This window comes from Palaemon carinicauda, chromosome 17, assembly GCF_036898095.1.
Source record: "Palaemon carinicauda isolate YSFRI2023 chromosome 17, ASM3689809v2, whole genome shotgun sequence".
Classification (NCBI taxonomy): domain Eukaryota; kingdom Metazoa; phylum Arthropoda; class Malacostraca; order Decapoda; family Palaemonidae; genus Palaemon; species Palaemon carinicauda.
In genome coordinates this window covers 20,860,964-20,882,757 of record NC_090741.1, presented here as the reverse complement: position 1 = coordinate 20,882,757, position 21,794 = coordinate 20,860,964, and positions in this window count along the sequence as shown.

Genomic DNA, 21,794 nt, shown 5'->3' with positions numbered 1-21,794 from the left:
TTAGGGGCGTTTAGGGGTTGCCACATACTGATCATCGAGAATGAAGAAAAATTAAGAACAGTCTTAAGTGGGAGCTAGTGAAAGATCATGTATAGGATACTTTTGCGTATATTCAACTAATTTGGATCTTTGTAAAGTACAACAGAAAGGCGATAGACAAACAACGTGTACATCTCTACGTTCTGTTATCAAAGCCATTCCTTAGAGTTTAATAAGAACCATTTCTGCTGTGGTAATGAAAGAAACAACTGATGTATTCAAAATCCAAAGTTTGAAATAACTACTAGGCTATCTTGAGGTAAAATTCATGTTTTTTAAAGTTTTGTTTTTAAAGAATAGTAGCCTAATTATTTAGTTCACTTTATTCATAGTTGTCTTTATGTTATTTTTTTTTCTTTACATTCTTCTGAACTGTTTTTCATATAGCTATGAAGTCAACACATTATATATACTTCGAAGATATAGCTTACTGTGCAAGATGTTATTACTTACGAAAACCTTGTTACAGTGAACTTTTCTCAATAAAGATAATTAAAGAACGCGGAACGTAAAATGCGTGTTCTCTCTCTCTCTCTCTCTCTCTCTCTCTCTCTCTCTCTCTCTCTCTCTCTATATATATATATATATATATATGTATATATATATACATATATATACATATATGTGTGTATATATATATTATATATATGTACATATGTCAATATATACATATTTATATATACTGTATATATATCGACATATATACATACATATATATATATATACATATATATATATATATATATATATCGATAGCAATAATCAACTAGTCTCATACAGACACAGACACACACATATATATATATATATATATATTTATATATATATATATATATATATGCATATATATATACATATATAAATAAATTAAATATATATATATATATATATACATACATATATATATATATATATATATGTGTGTGTGTACATATATATATATATATATATATGTGTGTGTGTGTGTGTGTATGTGTGTGTGTGTGTCTGTATGAGACTAGTTGATTATTGCTATCGATAAACCAGAGATTCCTTAACCCGAGAACAAAAACCATCCTTTAGAGAAACACAAGCACAAACCTGGGGTGTAGCGAACCCCAATCTTTGGATCAATAAAACTCAGTTTTCCTTTCATGCAATCTTATTTTTGAAATATGAAACACAAACTAGACTTATTCAGCTTTCTTTTGATATGTGAACTAAATTGAAAAAAAAAATTTCTTGTGATAAAATTAATAAAAATAAAACTTTGAATTTTCAATTTTTTCCCGAAAAAAAAATGTATATAAAAAAAAAATTTCTTTAGAGAAACGGGCTTCCTGCCATGGTGAAATGAATCCTTCTTCCATCCCCTCAGCAGCCCTCAGCATTCTAGCACCACATCTCACTGTAATATGGAGAGACATAAAAGGGTCAAAATTTAGCACAGTAAAATTATGATATTTAGATCTTATCACTCGTTACTCCTCTGAAAACTTACTAAATACTTAGTAATTGATGTTTAGAGGGTGTATTAAAGATGTGTGATGATATATCATGTTATATACCAAGCCTGTGTACGTATTTGATCTACCAGATTGTTTTTTGTTATATATATATATATATATATATATATATACAGTGGCCACAAATGAAATACGGGTAATTATTTACCACAAGCTCAAGACAGCTTGTACATGTAGGGTACAAGTGGGATTTGCACACAGGTCGTTGACATTTCAGGCATCTGATGCATGTCTTCCGGTCTTGAGAGCGGGGGCACTCAGCACAGCGTACCTGAGGGTAGTTACATTGGGCAAGTACTTGGCCAGTTGATTACTGTGTGTTGACTACTGATGAAGTATTGCAGACAGTAGTTATCAATGTTCTTAGGTTCTGTGGGAGAGTGGCACTCGACAACCTCTTCTCAGCCCATGGCCGTATGAATGATCTTGCAAGACGTAGCATGAAGCGACGGCGTTCTGGAAACTTGGTAACTCCTGTCGTCTCTAGGTGTGCTGTGTACAGTACCTTTGCATTGATAATAGCAGCATTCACTATCCAGTAAAAGATACAAAGTGGCCATCTTTTAGTTTTCCTGTTGCAAGAGTACAGGGCACACATCCCATCAAATGCATCTACTCCTCCTTTGGTGCGGTTATAAAATTCTATAATCTCAGGTTTTCCGTTCTCTTGCAGGACTGGCTGGCTATGCATAGATGAGAGCAAGAGGACTAACTTCTTAGCCGTCTTTCCTACTGGAGGCACATATGAAACCAGGGTCATCTCCTTTGTGAAGAGAAAGGCACTTGATCCAGGTTCACGATTATCTTTGGTCTTTATCTTTTCTGGTAGTTCTCGCTTGTTTGCCTTCACCGTTCCAACCAAGGTCATTCCACAGTTTTGCAGAAGATCAGCGACAAGTCCTACGGAGGTGAACCAATTATCTGTGGTCACATTTCTGTTTGTCATGTGGTATGGCTTTGTGAGCTCCTTAGTATAATAATGGCCCAGTCCTACTCCAGCTGAGGGCCGTATATTATCCTTTCCGAGGTACGGGATACTTCCTAGCAGGTATTTACTCTTGCAATCATTTATGTTAACCAACTTTATGCCATACTTGGCTGGCTTACTTGGGATATACATCCTGAATTAACATTTTCCACGAAATCCTACCAACTGTTCATCAACACACAGATTCTCACTGGGTGTATAGTGCCTTTCACAATTCTCCATAAGTTTATCAAATAGTTCCCGGATAGGTGCAAATCTGTCAGTTTCTCTTCTCATCTCTCTTGTCTGTGGGTCATCAAAGCGTAAACAGCCAAGTATAAATTCAAATAACGAGCCTGCGACATAGCAGCACGGTAAAGTGCCGCACCGATGTCAACAGACCACATGTTACAGGTTGACATATGGCTATCCTTTTGGCATCCCGAAAATATTAGCACCCCAATGAATGCTCTTAGCTCCTCCCATTCCACATTTTTATGTGTTGATGTTTTCTTCTTGTACTTACTGGCTACAATCTCCATCCTCTTGTTTGTCCACTGACAGACTATATCCAGAAATGAATCGTCAAGGAATAAGTTAAAGCAATCCTCTGGGGAGTGACAAGCTTGTGCTTCAGCATTTGGTCCGGGTCTACCGGCAACAATGTTTCTTGCTGCACGATTGGTACTTGACTGCGGACGGGTACACCATCTGAACCCATGCTTTGCATCCAAAGTAGCAGTATCAAACGATACTATAGGTGGAACTGGAACATCAACTTCAGCTTGTCTCCTACGTCTCCCACGACCACTGGCTGCAGGAGTGGAAGGGGCAGCAGAAGAAGAGTTGGCTGCAATAGACACATCATTACTAGGTCCAGCTATAGGGGAAGAAGGAGAAGGTATATCAACTAAGGTGGAAGAGGTACTATCAACTGGATAGAGTCCAGGGTTTGGTCCAGCAATACGGGTTTTTTTTCTTTGGGGTCGATGTGCTACGTGTTTTTCTGGTAGTTTCCTTCTTTTTCTTCAGTCTTTTTTCAGCATCCTCTGACCCTTCAACGTTGTCACTGGACTCACTATCACTACATGACGGGACATAATCCTTATCATAATCACTGTCATACATCAACTCTAGTTCTATCTGATCCTGATCCTCCACCTCCTCATCACTAGCGGTCATTTCATCATCATGTATGTTGGTTCCAAGTCCTTCATTATCAACTGCCTCCTCATCTTCATCTAAGTTTGACAAGGCACCAGTCGCATTCATCATATGTTCTAACTCATCATCTGTTAATGTTTTTTTCTTTGACATTTTCACTGTTTTTGGGACACTTTTATTTTAGACTTCCACTTATTTTATTGTCTGTTTGTTTTATTGTAAATAGAACCTGAAACTTATTCATTTATGCCTGGAAAGAAATGTAAATAATTATCATAATCACGTCATACATCACTTTTATTTTAGAATTCCACTGATTTTATTGTCTGTTTGTTTTATTGTAAATAGAACCTGAAACACATTTATTTATGCCTGGAAAGAAATGTAAATAATTATCATAATCACTGTCATACATCACTTTTATTTTAGAATTCCACTGATTTTATTGTCTGTTTGTTTTATTGTAAATAGAACCTGAAACACATTTATTTATGCCTGGAAAGAAATGTAATTAATTATTATTATTATTATTATTATTGTTATTATTATTATTATTATTATTATTATTATTAGTAGTAGTAGTAGTAGTAGTAGTAGTAGTAGTAGCAACAAAAATTTTAACACTTACTAAGGGAATTGGGATAAGCAATATAGTACAAAACTGGGATGGACCCCAGTAGCCTGACATATAACACAGACCTGGGGTGGTATACACCCCAGTATATCATAAAGTGGGGTGTTATACACCCCATGTACACCTTAAAACACATATGTGGGGTGTGGGTCACCCCATGACATATAGTACTGAACACTAATGTGGGGTGTGCTGCACCGAAAACAAGAATAACAACAACAACAAAAACACCACCAGACACACACGTGCACCCCCTCCTAGGGCAACCTTGAGACTAACCCAGCAAGGAACGCTGATCTACTCGTGGCTACCAGCACAGAGTTGCCAATGTTTATTTTTTTCGTGGGGTGATATGCACCCCGCGTGATTGAAAAACAAAGGCCTGGAAAAGCAGCAGCTTACAGACTGAAGGTCAGAAAGTTTATATATATATATATATTCCAATTAAACTTCTTTTAGATATTTCCTAACGTTTCTTAATACCTTTACGAATTTATATCAAACGGCTGTCATATAATGCAACCATTAATGTTTATCTTTTTGATAACTGACTTAGTGGCATTAAATAAAATAGACAAGACAAACATCCTAATTTTTTCCATATTGTCATTGCCATTATCGTTAGCATTATTATGATCATGTTTTAACAAGCTTCCAACTTATTATTGACGTTTTGGTTGCACATACAATATTGAGACCTACCAGTCATACAAATCCCAAGTACATAGCTCAGAGCTGAGGATTGCAGAGCCACATTTTTTTTTCTTTTAGAGCCAATCTTCAATCAATAGATAAAGATATGATAAATGTCTTCGTTTGTACATGTCTTCAAAACTCTATAGCTCTTGTGCGGTGCGGTGCGGTGCGGTGTGTAAATGGTTCATTCCTCATCCGTGTCCGATCCTGTTCCTGGTATAAGTGCGGGCAAGTGTGAACAGTGAAAGGAGCCTATCAGTCTTGCATTCTCCTTCATAAGGTTCAACACTGCAGAGTATTCTAGAAGTTTAATCCCGGCTGTGAGCAGATTGTGGAATACTCTTCCTGATTTGGCTGTTAAATCGGTGGAACTTCCGAAGTCAAACTCTCATCAAAGGTTTCTATGTTGAAGAGGTTGACATAAGTTTCATTCTACTGTATATATGACAAGTCAATTTTAATGTTGTTACTAAACTTGAAATATTTTATAATTTTTTTCTTTACTTATATATACTTTATTTGCTATTTTCTTATTGCCTTTTCTTAACTGGGCTACTTTTCATTCTAGAACCTTTGGACTTATAGCATTCTGCTCTTATAACCGGGTTGTTAGCTTTGATGATGATGATACTACTACTACTACTACTACTACTACTACTACTACTACTACTACTAATGATAATAATAATAATAATAATAATAATAATGATACATTATTTTCGCTGTTTCTTTAATACTCAGATTTAACAGTTTTTCTTTAATGCAATGAAAATACAGCTTAGCTAAGCACTGGCTACAGGTGCCAGAAATAACTTATAAAGAAAGGAAAAGAAAATTGTGCAAAACAGAAAAAGAAAATATTTGTGATATGTCTATTCCACACATTTTTTCATTCAACGTTACAAGTGCCATCACGTTCGGACAAGTTTGCTTCTTTCCAGTAGAATTTTTCCTTTTCCAGAAATGCATCTTTATGGTTTTTTTTTTTTTTCTGACGCTTTAGGACCTACTGTGCTGCTTCTGTCCATAACTCAAGACGAACATACAAGAAAAGGCTTAACCTTTAGCAAAGAAGGAAAGCTATTTCTTCTGAAAAAAAAAATAGTATATATTTCAGTTTACGTTAGAGGAGATGAATCTAATGACACCATGTACACACCAGAGACCATTGCATTTATCATTAACAACAATTATATGACAAGAAAAAATTATCCTGACCCATTCAAGGATTTTTTTTGTCAGTGAGCCATTCGTCATTATTTTCTTCCTAAGATTATCCAAGTTATCGGAGTGAGAATTTGGCAGTTGAAACGATATTTGGAATCAAGGTATCAAAAATACATTAGGAAAATGTATATATTTTCAAGACATATATCTAAAACTTCAAAACAGGTATTTATTTATTTCTAATATATATATATATATATATATATGTGTGTGTGTATATATATATATATATATATATATGTATATATATATATATATATATACGCGGTATACCATAGCAAGCCATGTTTGCCAACAGTTACAGAAGCGGATGAGCAACTTGGTGGAGTAACTAGAACTTTGGGTGTGGAAGAAATGGCCCCCTAAATCTCCACGAAGTCACTGGCAGCAGGGTTACAGATTGGGTTTAAATAGATAGACAAGGTGTCTCTTCGGCTTCTACTCCTGATGCCAGGCGGAGGATCGTACTGGAATTAGTATGGAGTGGTCGGAGTGACTTGCCTTAGTTAGAATTCACTGCACATCACAAGGAACTGGCTATCCTTTGATGAATTTTGCCAATGAATCCTCTATGGATTTAGTCAGTCTAAGGAAAGCGAGAATGACCGAATGGCTCCCAGTCTCGAGCATAGCGGGGTGCTAAGATTCTTCTGGTTTATAAATACTGAAGAAAAATTGAAAATTGGTAATTGGAATAAAAGAATCATGAATCAGATTTCGAAGTTACAGCAAGAGGAGAATGAATTTACGAAATAAAGCTGAATATCTTGGCTCTAATTGAAAAACGTTGGAAAGAGTTTGGTAAATAGATTGTTGACCAAGGAAATATATATATATATATATATATATATATATACATATATATATATATATATATATATATATAAGTAAGAACGAAAGAGGTAGGAATGATGATAACATCAAGGAAAAAAAAAAGCATTAATGGAATGGAGAGCCGTAAATAGTAGATTGTTACTTGCAAAGTTTAAATCAAAGCTGTGCAATATCAGTATTATAGTTTGCTATACACCAACAAATAATTCCCATGAAGAAAGGAAAGATGAATACTATGAAGAACGGTAAAGTGTAATAGATACGATCTTAGAGAGAAATATGAAAATTATGATTGCCGACTTCAATGCTAAAGTTTGAAAGGAATAATCTAGGTATCAAGAATTTGATAGGTGTTCAGGGTCTTGGCGAAGCTGTAAATGAAAATGGAGCACTTTTCATAAGTTTTTGTTCAGAAAACAGTCTTGTTATTTGGAGGTACTCTTTTCCAGCACAAGGACACCCTCAAATATAAATGGACTTCACCATGTGGTAATTACAAAAATCAAATACATTTCATAGCCATTAATAAAGAGAGAAGGAGGACTCTGAGAAATGTGAAAAGCTATTGAGGTGCAGATATTGTTAGTAGTCACCAGCTCACCATTGCCACACTGAAATTAAAAGTGAAATCACTCGACAGATATGTAAATAGAATATTTAGGTTTGGTACAAATAAGCTTTTAGAAGATGAGCACAAAAACATTTGCAATTAAATGTAGGAATCGATTTGTAGTTTTAGAGAATTCAGGAGACGAAGAGCAGACAATAAATGAAGAATAATGTAATATTAGGAACATATATCAGTCAGTTGGCAGTGAAGTTTTGAGATATGCAGTTACAAGGAGAAAACCATGGATATTAAATGATACTTGTGATACTATGAAAATGAGACAAAGACGAAAAGTGGATTGGTGAAAATTTTCCAGGATATAAGGAAAATTACAAGGTATAACATGCTAAGTATTCCAGTATTGATAGTGAAGTCAAAAGAAAAGCCTGGATTAACTGGAGAGAATATTTAGACAGTAAATCAGGTGAAACTGACAAAGCTATGAATTCACGGAGTAGCTATGGTGTAATAATAATTCCTCATAGAATTATTAATGAAATCTCTACTGGGGCAAAGAAAAGGAAGCACATACCCATCAAAACGAGAGACAGATCTCTTATAACAAATGAAGATGAAGAAAGGTAACGTTGGATAACACTTTAGCGAGGTCATGAATAGGAGACATGGAGGGAATAATTTGACTGATATACCTGAACCTAAGGAAGACTTCCATGTGCCCATGAATGAATTCAGTGTGTTTGAAGTCGAAGCTATCCTTAAAAATGTTAAGAGATGGAAAGCCCCTGGTTATGATGGAATATCTGCTGAGATGCTATTGATCGAAAATGAATTGACTCCCAGAATACTTACGAGATTATTTCGTTGAATGTGGCATGAAAGGGCAAAACCTAATGTACATGAGTTAGGAGTGTTGGTAAAATGGCAAAAAAAAGGGGAAATCTAACTGACTGCAATAATTACAGGCATCAAACTCACGTCAGTTGTCATCAGAATATATAATATGCTCATTCTAAAGAAACTACTAAGAAACATTGATGAGAAGCTGAGAGATGAAGAAGCAGGATTTAGGAAAGGTAGAAGTTCTACTAACCAAATATTCATTTTAAGACATGTACAGCAATGTGTACAATATAAGAATCCACTTTGATGTCATTTGTGGACAATTTTGTGGAGAGTCCTGCATTATTATGGAGTTCCTTATAAATATGTATATTTGATTAAGTGTTCATGAGCATAACAAGTGCAAAGTTAATGTTAGTGGAGTCCTATCAGATAAATTTCCATTGAACAGTGGAGTACTTCAAGGGAATATGTTGTCATCTATGCTGTTTGTCCTCCTCATGGACTTTGTAATGCACAGAACCGTTGGGGATGGTGCAGAAGGATTGGAACGGATTGGTAATAGGAAATTAGCTGGACTCTAGTTTGCTGATGAGGCTCTCCTTATCAGAAGAACACCACAGGATTTGTAAAGCTTGCTTACCAGATGCATGAAATATCACATGAGGTTGGGCTCAAGCTAAGTATGAGATATAAAGAGATAATGAGAACTAAATATGTAGTTGAAGATAAAATATCCTTGGAAAGAGAAAGGATTAATGAGGTGAAATCATTTAAATGTAAAAGAACTATGATCTCTAATGCAGGCGTAGGAGATGATGATGATGTATATATATATATATATATATATATATAATATATATATATATATATATATATATATATTCAAATAAGCCATATATATTTTTGATACAGTAATGTCTGGATTCTCTTAACGACCTCGGGATCAGAGCCCCAGGCGAAATCACACAAAGACAAGAGCTTGGCTCCGGCCGGGAATCGAACCCTGGTCGGCAAGCTTGTATAGACAGTGACTAAGCCATATATATATATATATATATATATACGCACACAGTTTATTCTCAGTGAAAAGTTAATTTAGCTAAGGATATAACAGTCTTAAATAAGTTAAAGTCAAGTGATCATAGAATGCTGAAAAGCAAAATTTAGGGTTGTTGTGGCCTGTTGGTAACGTTCTTGCCTGGTGATTTTCAGAATGGGGTTTGATTCCTACTGAAACTCTTTAGTTCCTTTGGTCATTGCAACTTCACCATCCTTGTGAGCTAAGGATCGGGGTTATGGGGGAGCCTGTAGGTGTATCTGCTGAGTCATCATCCGCCATTGCCTGGCCCTACTTGGTCACAGCTTGGATGGAGAGGGGTCTTTATCGCTGATCATATGTATATATGGTCAGTTTTTAGGGCATTGTTCTGTTTGATATGGCAATGTCACTGCCCCTTGCCTCGGCCATTCATGAGTAGCCTTTAAACCTCTCAGGAATGGGAGAGAAAATTTAATTTTGAGAAATAAAATGAAAACTTTTTCAACAAAAAAAAAATCTGATGAGTTTGATTTAAAAATACTAAAAAGTTAATACCAATACATGATGATTTGGAAGCTAGTAAAGAAGTAATGACCAGTAATTTAACAAAACTTGTTTTGGAATCCGCAAAAGAGATAGGTGGAAAAGTTTCTAAACAAGATCATGGAAAGTTATCATGCAAAAAAGGGCAAAAAACTGAAGAAAAAAAATATGAAATGATGGTAAAATCCAAGAGATGAAATATAATTAGCAGAACTATCACACACACACAACTAACTCCCCCAAGATACTTGTTAACACAATCAGACCAAAATTCAGGAAACACTTAAGCAAGGAAGAAGCATCAGATTGATAAAAATAATGCTTGGAACCGGGTATCAAACTGATGTATGTTGTAAAGAGTGAAAATGTAAATATTATCCACAATAGAGATGGAGTAATAAGAATTGCAGAAGATTTCCATACAATGCCATACAAAAGTAATATAAGAAATAACTTCACCAATGGCAAAAATAAAACACATGAGTCTGTACCAAACGTAACAGTGGGAGACGTAAAGAAAGCATTAAAAATCATAGAAATAGGCTACGAAACAAGGGAAAGGTGACCTAACATTTGATTTAATAATAGATGTCATAGGAGTAAAATGGGTTAAACTCTACGCCAAAGGTATGCAAGAATGCTCTATAAGCATAGCTTGAAAAACTTTATTGTCATACTGATTCACAAAAAGAGACTCAAAAGACCGGAAACAAATATCACCTAATATGTAATTGCCCAGGTATGGGAAAAATCAACAGAGTATGACAGACTATGAGAAAGCTTTTGATTCTGTAAAAACCCAAGCAGTAATGCAAACTCATGAAAAAAGAAAAAAAAAATAGAAGAATCTTAGGTTAGAACAATTGAAGATATCACTATGGCAAGTACAACAATCCTAAAACTACACAAAGATAATGAGGAGAATCCAGTTGAGAAAGGAGTTACACAGGGAGATGGCTTCTCAGGTAAATTATTCACAGCATGCCTAGAAGAAGTTTTTAAGAGTATAGATTTGGAAAATGTAGGAATTAATATCAATGTGGAATACCTTAACGACTCAAGATTTTCAGATGACAAAGTAGTGTTTAGTGAATCATGGGATTAATTACAAAACATGATAGAAGATTTGAATAGAAAAAGCAGAAATGTAGGATTGAATATCATTGTAAGTGAAATATTCAATGAAAATGCAGAGAAATTATGGACGAATCACTAGAGATTGCTAATAAATATAAATACTGAGGACTCCCAGTACGTGTTTTGCCAGGACACGAGACCTAATTTAGAACAAAGATATGCATGGAAGAAACCATTTGTTAAACAAAATAAGACTAAGAAAAGGGGAATGTCACTTTCTCTAAAGAGACAAGTATGTGCTGAGATGGTCCTACCATTATTGACTTATATATCAGAAACTTAGACTTATTGAAACCCTAGAACATAAGCTAGTTACAACTTAAGGAGCTATGGAAAGAATAATGGTGGTAATGACACTATGAGACAGAAAAAGAGTAACATGGATACAAGAAAAAAACTACAGTAAAGGATATTCTAACATGTAAGAAAGATAAATGGACATGGGCAGGGCATGTAATGAGAGTTACAGACAACCGATGGGCATTAAGAATGACAGAATTAGTCTCCAGGGATTATTAGAAAAAACAAAACAAAGAAACAGGTAAAGGTAGAGAAGACGATGGATTGACGAACTAAGAAAGTTTGCGGTTTTGGACTGACACAAATAGACACAATTGGAAGGACAAGTCTGAGGCCTTTGTTTTGCATTCTGCTTTGGACTAGTACCACTGATGACATATATGAATATATATATATATATATATATATGTGTGTGTGTGTGTATATATATCATCAGTTGTCCTCATATATATATATATATATATATGTATATATATATATATATATATATATATATATATATATTCTTAAGAAGCTAGTGTATTAATGATTTTATTCATATTTTATTTGTGCATTGAAGAGAGGTTAGCCAGCTCTTAAGATGAGTTCTTCTCATATAGATATAAGTATATCATGTAAATTAAGTCAGACTTTCGTCGGTAATTGTATTCTTTATTCGATTTAGTATATGTAAATTTACGTTATTTTTAAGAATGAACTTTTATTTCACATACTTTAGTTACGAAGTCTTACGTAATCTGTTTGAGAGTGTTATCAGATCATACACGATAGGAACAAGGGCTTATGTAATGTTTTTTTTTACATTTCATGAGGTATTGTGTCCGGTTTCAGAGAAAATGTTCAGTCCCATGTGCCTTGGAAATTTTGTGAAAGAGCCTAGTGATAGGATGTTATGTTTTTCTTATTTTGGGGACAAAGTGTGGGCGGAGTTAGCTGACTGAGAGAGCCGTCTGGCGTGGCATGAGTAGGTTTCAGGAGAGCGATACTGGGTAACTCTGACGCTTTTTGTCTGGCCCCCCACGCCTTCCAATTCGTTGGGAAGTTTCAGGAAGCAGTTAGGATTTATATACAAGGCAACTTCCAGTGTTAGGCAGACAGATAGAGATTTTCTAGTCTTATGTTCGCCATCTTCCCTCTCCCTCTTCTAAGTGACTCTATGCCCCAAAGGAGGTATTGCGTCAGGTTTCAGAGAGAATGTTCAGTCCCATGTGCCTTGGAAATTTCATGAAAGAGCCTAGTGATGGGAAGTTATATTTTTCTTATTTTGGGGACAAAGAGTGGGCGGAGTTAGCTGACTGAGGGAGCCGTCTGGCGTGGCGTGAGTAGCTTTCAGGAGAGCGATACTGGGTAACTCTTGACGCTTTTTGTCTGGCCTCCCATGCCTCCCAGTTCGTTGGGAAGTTTCAGGAGGCAGTTCGGTTTTACATATAAGGCAACCTCTAGTGTTAGGCAGACAGATAGAGATTTTCCAGCCTTAAGTTCGCCATCTTCCCTCTCCCTCTCCTAAGTGACTCTCTGACCCAAAGGAAATTGTGTATTGAAAAGATACATAAGAAGAAACAGGGATTTTGAATTCATTGTATTAGGGTGAGTGTTGGCATAGAGTAAAGTTTTGTAACTGGCCCTAAAGGAAGGTTAGGTATTTGTATTGTGATCTGGTTATCTATTTTTCATTAAGTGTCTAACTTAAATATTGTATTCAGATTTCATTTCAAGTGAAGCAAGTGATTGTATAATTTGCTTAAGTGTTATTTCTTTTCTTAGCCAAAGGTTTATTCAAATTTAACATTTAATGTTAAGTTATATAATATTCAAATTGTAACATTTTTGTCTTAATCTAAGTTTTATTCAGTCTTAATTTTTCAAGTGATTTATTTAGTTATAACGTAAATTCTTTTCAAAGTGTTGTAATATATATATACATATATATATATATATATATATATATATATATTATACTGTATACATATATACTTTTTTAAAGATGTTAACTTCCTTTAAAATGATGATACACACCCATGAAATTTACTAGTTTCAAAAAAAATATTGGTTTCTTTAATTGTAATACTTAATTTACTTTAGTCTCTCTCTCTCTCTCTCTCTCTCTCTCTCTCTCTCTCTCTCTCCGTTGGGTTCCCGACTCCCGTGTTTCAACGAAAAACGAGGAATTCACTAGTAAACCAATAAACAGAAGCAAAACTATAAAAGCAGAAATAGAATGAAATAAAATTGTAAAATTCATAACGTTCTATTGAAGTGAACCAATTTTGCCATTTAATTAAAGTTTCCGATAGCTTCGTGTACTACATGAAACAATAAATATCAATCTAAAGAGAGAGAGAGAGAGAGAGAGAGAGAGAGAGAGAGAGAGAGATGTATGTGGATTTCAACTATTCACTTCTTGCACACTAAGATGGGATTTGTGAATATGTAGATGAATCAGGTACCTGGGCATACATCATTTCACCAAAATTTTAAACGAATCCCGACGTCTGATTTTTGTTTACATTTAATTACCTACAACCGTCCATAATAAATATATATATATATATATATATATATATATATATATATATATATATATATATATATATATATATATATATATATATATATATATATATTATATATATATATATATATATATTATATATATATATATATATATATAGATGTATATATATATATATATATATATATCTATATATATATATATATATATAGAGAGAGAGAGAGAGAGAGAGAGAGAGAGAGAGAGAGACATGAATGCTTATGTAGGAGAGATGTATAATATATTTGAAAGAATACGTCGGGGGAGAGCTTTCGGAAGAAAAAATCAGGAAAGTGAACCACTGTTGAAATTAGCAGGATCTATGAATTTTGTAGTCATGAAAACAGATTCTGAGTATAGGAGATGTTATTTGGTAACTTGAAAAGTGGACAAAACGAGACAACAAATGGTTTTGTGTTGGTTAGGAAAGAACACAAGAAAATTATTATGGGTTGATTGGCTATTTCAAATTAATCTGTTGTAGTTCAATTAAAACAATTAGAGGCTAAAGCAACAACGAAAAGAAAAGCTTCTGCCTGGAATAGGAGGATCAAAACTTGTAAGCAGAAGATTAAGAAAGCAAGAGAGTTAATGAGGGTGGAGGTGGTGTATTTGGAACTGCCCCGCCTAGTAATTGTCAGACTGGGGTTTGAGTCACGCTCAAATTTGTAAGTTTCTTTAGTCTCTGCAACCTCACCATCTTTATAAGCTGAGGATGGTGGTTATGGGGGAGTCTGCTGTCATTCATGAGCGGCCTTTAAACTTTCGAAGTAGAAACATGATGAGAAGTAAGATATGTGAATGGAACGTCAGTATTAACAGAAAAAAATATGGGACGTTATGAAAGAGATTGAGGTGCCAGCAGCAGTAGATGTGTGTGGGAGGACGAGTGGTAAACAGTTATAGGAAAAAGGAGCATGGTGATGGAATCAAAAGGTTTAGATGGCTTAGAAGGAAAAGGAAGAGGGAACAGAGTGGGAAGAACATAACAACTACCAAACAATGAAATATAGACGGACAAATAGGGAAAGAATGAGATTAGTAGGGATTGCAAAGGGAAAATTCAGAAGAGTAGTGTGAGAAGATGGAAACACCAGAGGGAGAAAAACTAATTTACAGATTTCCAGAATCGAGAAGAAAAGACAGGTAGGATGTAGAAGTAAGAAATTATTAGAGATAAAAATGAAAATATCTTAATTGATGAAACGAAAGTCAAGAGATGATGGATTAACTATTTCTAAAAAGACTATACGAGAGTAAGGACTAGAAAATATTCGTCCAGTGTCAGGACCAGCAGCGAACATCAGAGAGATTGTTTAAATCGATAATTCTTTAAAAGAAAAAAGTACACAAAGCTGCAGAAAAGTCAGGGATCACAATTGAAATTATTAAATCATTGGGATATCCAGGCAATGAGATGTATACATAATTGGAAAACTTCTAGGATGCAAGGAATTTGCCAACTAGCTGGAAAGATAGATGATTAAATTGTAAAAAAAAAAAAAAAAAGAAAAAAAAAAGAAAAAAAAATCCAAAATATGGAAACTATAGGGGAATAAAGCTTTTAGGGCAAGTATTCAAGATAATAAAAATGAAATCTGAAGGACGATTGAGAAAGATGATAAATGTTCATGAGTATGGGTGCTATGAATGCTATGTTTAAACTAAGACAAAAGCATGAGCGGTATCTAGAAGGAAACACAAAATTTTATATGTGTTTTATGTATCTTAAAAAGGCATATGATAAGGCACCAAAAAGTTAGTCTATTGGTTTATCAGAAAGAAGGGAGTACCGGAAGTTGGTAAGGTTAGTGAGGATGATTTATGAGGGAGCATGAACCAATGTAAAAACAAAATATTTGGAGACCTTTTCTGTGAAGGCTGGATTCCATCAGTGATCAGCCCCAAGTCTTTCACATCAGAGTTGAAGAAGCATGAGGGATTATAGGACTGATGTTTGCAGATGATTTAGTCATCATATCATACACAAAGGAGATAAGAACGATTTTTAGCAAGGAAAAGATCCTTTGAAAAAAAGGATCTATAGTAAACTATAGAATGGCAGAGATAGGATTAGTAGTATACTATAGGACATGATGTGGAAGATGGGATAGTGCTAAAACAGTACAACGAGGTTAACTACTTACGATCAATAACCACATTGGAGGGATGTACTGAGGAAGCACTGAGGCAGGGAGTGAAAAACCTAGCTAAAGGAAGAGAAGTCACTGCACGTCTTTTGGACAAGAAAATGAGATTAAGGCACAAAATCAGAATTAATAAGACAGGCCTGAAACTTTGCCACTCAAGAGGGAAGAATACTATGACTGTTGGAAAGAAAATAGACGAGGATAGTGATATGGATTGCTGAAATATCATTAATGGGAAGGTGGAAGAGTCAAAGTATAGGAAGAATGTATTGTATATGTAATGCAAAGCAGAAGGGCAAGGAAGCTTGACTGAGATACTAAAGCTATGTAATAAGAAAAGAGGATGTAGAACCATTTATGAGAGCTAAGAATATGCCAGAAATCGGGAGGAGGATTGTGGGGTGCCAGTAGAACAGATGTATTTATGAGGTGAGGAGTCATATGACTGAGATGGTACTTGGTGAAGAAGAATAGAAGTAGATGGAGAATGTCGATCAGAGTGGCTGACCTTGCAAAATTATGATTTTTAAAAAGACAATTTTGCTTCATTAAAGCCTTTTATACTTTTTTTTTTTAAACTTTAGGTGCAGTTCAACCATCAACAATTAGTTATATTTTTACTCTTCAGTATCAGCGGGTGTTTAAAGGCTTAAAGGCCGCTCATGAATGTCAGAGGCAAGGGACAGTGACATTGCCCTATTAAGTAGGACAAAGCCCTAGAGACTTACCATATATACATATGATCAGCGCCCAAGCCCCTTTTCTACCCAAGCTAGGACCAAGGAGGACCAGGCAATGGCTGCTGATGACCCAACATCTTTAGCTCACAAGGATGGTAAGTTTGAAGCGAACAAAGAAACCAACAAGTTTGAGCGTTCACCAGTCAGGGACGTTACCACATCGGCCACCACAACCCTAGATATGAACAAAATCCTGTTGTTACTTATACTTAAGGGGGTGTGGCATTGACTATCATGTTATGAGATGTCTTACCTTATACTGAAGATGAGTTAACTATGTATGATTACCTCTTAAAGGTAGTATAAACTACAATACCATGACTGAAACCATGGGAAAACCTTATACTGCAGGTTACCTAGTGTGTTAGTCAACTGTGCTCAGGCAGTGGTCTGTGTTTTGGCCGGTTATGAGTTGACTCACCATAGGGTATCAGGTATTCGCATATTCTCGATATTTATGTGTGTATCTGTTACCTATCCCCACGAGCAGGGAGGCCAATTGTATAAACTATGAAGAGTGAATCATGTCAACCTGTTCAACATAGAAATATTCACTGCAGTTCGACCAATTAAACTACCTGGTTAGGAAGATCTTTCCACAATCTGATCACAGCTGGAAAAATACTGTGTAGTGCTGAGTCTTATGATGGAGAAGGCTAGACTGTTAGAATTAACAGCATACCTGGAACTTCGTACAGAATGGTAAAGTCTGTGAAGATCTAAATGCAAAGGATGGTCAAAATTATGAAGAATCTTGTGCAACATGCATAAAGAACTAACTGAATAACAGTACCAAAGATTAATATGAAGATTAGGAATAAGAGATTTATTATACAACAAGTTTTTGTCCAAAAAGTTAAGATGGGATTCGTCAGCTGGAAATCAGGCAGAACAATATTCGAAACATGGCAGCATGGAAGAATTAAAACACTTAATTTAAATACATTGATCTTAGAAAATCTCGATAGACTTTCTTAATAAGCTAGGTGTTTTTATGTAATGTTAGTTAATGCTATCAGAATTATAGCTCTGTTCTGCTTCACTACAATGATAAGTACTATTATTATTATTATTATTATTATTATTATTATTATTATTATTATTATTATTATTATTATTATTATTATTATTACCATCTCCAACAGAGAAAATAGCCCAGCGAGGAAAGGAAGTCAGGAAATAAACTACAAGAGAATTTTAAGAACAATGATAACATTAAATCTTTCATATATAAACTATAAAAACAAAGGGAAACAATCAAAATAACAAGAGGAAGAGAAACAAGATAGAATGGTGTGCCTGAGTGTACCCCCAAGCAAGACAGTGGAAGACCATGGTACTACCCAACACTAGAGAACAATGGTTTAATTTTGGAGTGTCCTTCTCCTAGAAGAGCTGTTTACCATACCTAAAGAGTCTCTTCTACCCTAACTAAGAGGAAAGTAGTCACTGAACAATTACAGTGCAGTAGTTAACCTCCTCAGGGAAGAAGAATTGTTTCGTAATTTCAGTGTTTTCAAGTATATGAGGAAAGAGAAGAGTGTGTAAAGAATAGGCTATATTATTTTGTGTATGCGTCAGCAAATAATAAATAAGCCGTAACCAGAGAGAGGGATCCAATGTAGTACTGCCTGGCCAGTCAAAAGACCCAATAACATTAGCGGTCGTATATCAACGGGTGAAAAGTCTATCTTCATTGTTGCATTTAGCTAGTCTTGGGGAACCTAACGATGACTTTGATATTTAGGCAGTTTTTTTTTTTTTTTTTTTTTTTACTAATCTCGGGCTGCAAGCATAATTGTCATTAGAGAATAACATAAGCAATTGAATAAATGAGCATAAAGTATATATAAGAGACCCCTATCCTATTGTCACGTGAACTTTATAGTTAAAGTTTGTTATGGCTTAATTCTCTAGGGTGAAATGGACCATTCCCTTTATTAACAAGGATCACATACATGACAATGGTAAATATTGCAGAAATTAAACTATTTTGTTTAAAAAAATATATATATTACAAAAAACCTTGAACTTGAACAAAAATAATAACGAACCCACACGCAAATACCATTTATTAAACACACATCATCATATAACATAATTAAATAGACCAGGGCTAAATAGTTGGTACGTGACTTTCGGTCAGTACGTAAAAGAAAACCCACAGAGGGATAAAGCACACGCATAGACTCCTTTAAGGAAGGACTGGAACGTCAGGACCTCGGGGTTTTTAACTTGAGTCTGAGAGACTTCATGCCTGATTTTTTTTAAAATTGACATATGTTATGTATTTTCAAATTTTAGGATCATTTTGCTCCCACAACTTTTCCTGTTTTTATCTCGTTTTCTATGCAAATCCCATTTTCTGTTCAAATCTCACTGACTAATGTGTTTTGTTTCTGTTTTTGTTATAGAAACGGTCCAGCTGGTGATCTCACAATATGCCACGTCACTGTAGCTGCTTTGGTTGTAAAAGGAACTATGATGGGACACCTTATGTAAAAGTCATATCCTTCCTAAAAGATCCTGAGGAGAGGGAGAGATGGATATTGGCAATGCCGAATGAGAAAGAAAGCTTGAGACGCTTGAAGGAGATATATATTTGTGAGACACATTTCAATTGTGAATGGGTGTCAGTTAAGGGTGGCAAGCGACCCAAACAACCTCCATCAATATTTCCTGGAATACCAAAATCAGCTTTGAAGCAGGTTACCTCAGCCCCACGCCCAACATCATCTTCTACATCACAATCAAGAGCTAAAAAGGTGCATGCAGCTGCTGAGGCTACAGACAAAATCCGAGATTTCGACCAATTTTGCGCCAAAATTAGCTCCTATTTTCCTGGTTTTAACGTCATAAAAGATCAGAAAGATCTCTACCTATCAAGAACTGACGCTACTGGACAAACTGTCAAGCAGTTCTTTCATCTACAACAAGTCAACTCACCTTTTGGATTCCTATTCTTGAATAGAGTTGAGAAAGATGGCATTGAGGTGCCTAAATGACTTTTTCCTTTGCAAAAGAACAGCTTGCTCTCAAAATGGTCCCAGATTAGATCCATAACTGAACAGGTAAACACCTATGAGTACGCAAGCCAGGAAAGTCTTCAGTACATAATAAGCCAGCTCTGCAAAATGACTGAGGCACACGAGCTTCCTCATTTAACCTTCATTCTGTCACAGCTGCGGCTTATGTTCAAACCTCCTGATGGTCGTCGATTTCATACCGACACTGATATTTGCAATGCAGCTTCACAACATATCACCCAGTGCATACAAAATGATTCGTCGATCTGGCTTAATCATTCTACCATCAACAAAAAAGATAAAATAGGTGCTTTCTAGTAGTCTGCAGGACTCCAACCTCAAAACGTTATTCGACCAGCTTAAGCCGCAGCAGCGTTTGGTGAATCTAATGTTTGATGAAGTAAAGCTGATCGAGACATTGCGATTTTCTGGAGGACATGTTCTAGGATATGCTCAAAACGTTGCAGCGGGTAGTGACCATGAAATGCTTGCTTCACATGCTATGGTTGTTGAAGTTGCCTGCCATTTTGGTGGTCCACGCTATATTCTACGCGTTTTACCCTACAAAAAGCTAGCTGCCGATAAGGTGAATGAACTTCTTACTGAAGCTGCCCCAGCTGTAGTTGGTGCTGGCGGTACTGTGATTTCTTTGATATGTGACAATTGCAATACCAATCGCAGTGTTTATTCGAAACTTGGAGGACCTGGAAGTTGTCAAGTGCTATCCATTCAAGAGCAATCTATGTTCTTAGTGTACGACTACGTGCACATCTTCAAAAATGTTCGTAACAACTGGATTACTGTTGATGGCCAGACACTCTCATTTCTTGTACATGGCAATGAGTACAAAGCTTACTGGAGTGATATTCGGAAGCTTTATGAGATCGACCGAGCTACTCCTATTCGCTCAACCAAGCTGACGCACACCGCTGTTTTCCCCAAACCCCTTCAACGCCAGAGCGTACCCTTAGTATGTCAGGTGTTCAATGACAAGACTGTCGCTGTCTTAAAGACCTTCAAGGATTCATTGGGCATCAGCGAAGGCACCATCATTCTCACCCAGACAATGAGTGAGTGGTTCAAGATGATGAATGTGAAAGACCGTTTCTCAGCTAGACATCTATGTGACGAATCCAGACAGCCTTGGACAGCAGACTGTACATCTTTCACTAAGTTGGAGGACGCCTGCCAAATTATATCGACCTGCACATGGCAAGGAGGTAGTGGTCGTAAGCTGAAGTTAACTAAGCAAACTGCTGAAGCATTCATTGTGTCTACACGTAATAATGTGGCTGCTGCCAAATTGCTTCTGGCAGAGAAAGACTTTGACTACGTTCTTCCTGCTATATTCGCGGATGAAGCCTTGGAAAATTTTTCGGTCAAGCCAGGCAAAGAAGTGGTGGAAACTTCTACATTGATGTAGTTGACATTATGGCTGCAGCAAAAGTTACAAATTTGCAGACACTTCTAAAGCATGACATTATGCCAGAATCCACTTCTCGTGTGCTTGATTGCGACAAGAATTGTACTTCTTTCATAAATCCAGATGAGCGAAGTGAACTCATTGACGAGATCACTCCTCAAGACACTCGGGAGCTCTTGAGGTCTGCTGATAACCTTAAGCATAAAGTTGTATATTTGGCTGGATACCTTGTTTATAAATATTGTAATAGCACTAGTATGGAGGATATCATGGATGATGAAGATGGTAATGAGGTGTCATCTGAGTTCTTAGATCATTTGAATAGAGGTGGACTGAGTGTGCCAACTATTTCAACTGTCTTTTTTGTACATAATGCCTATAATTTGCATGCCATGACTAAAATGC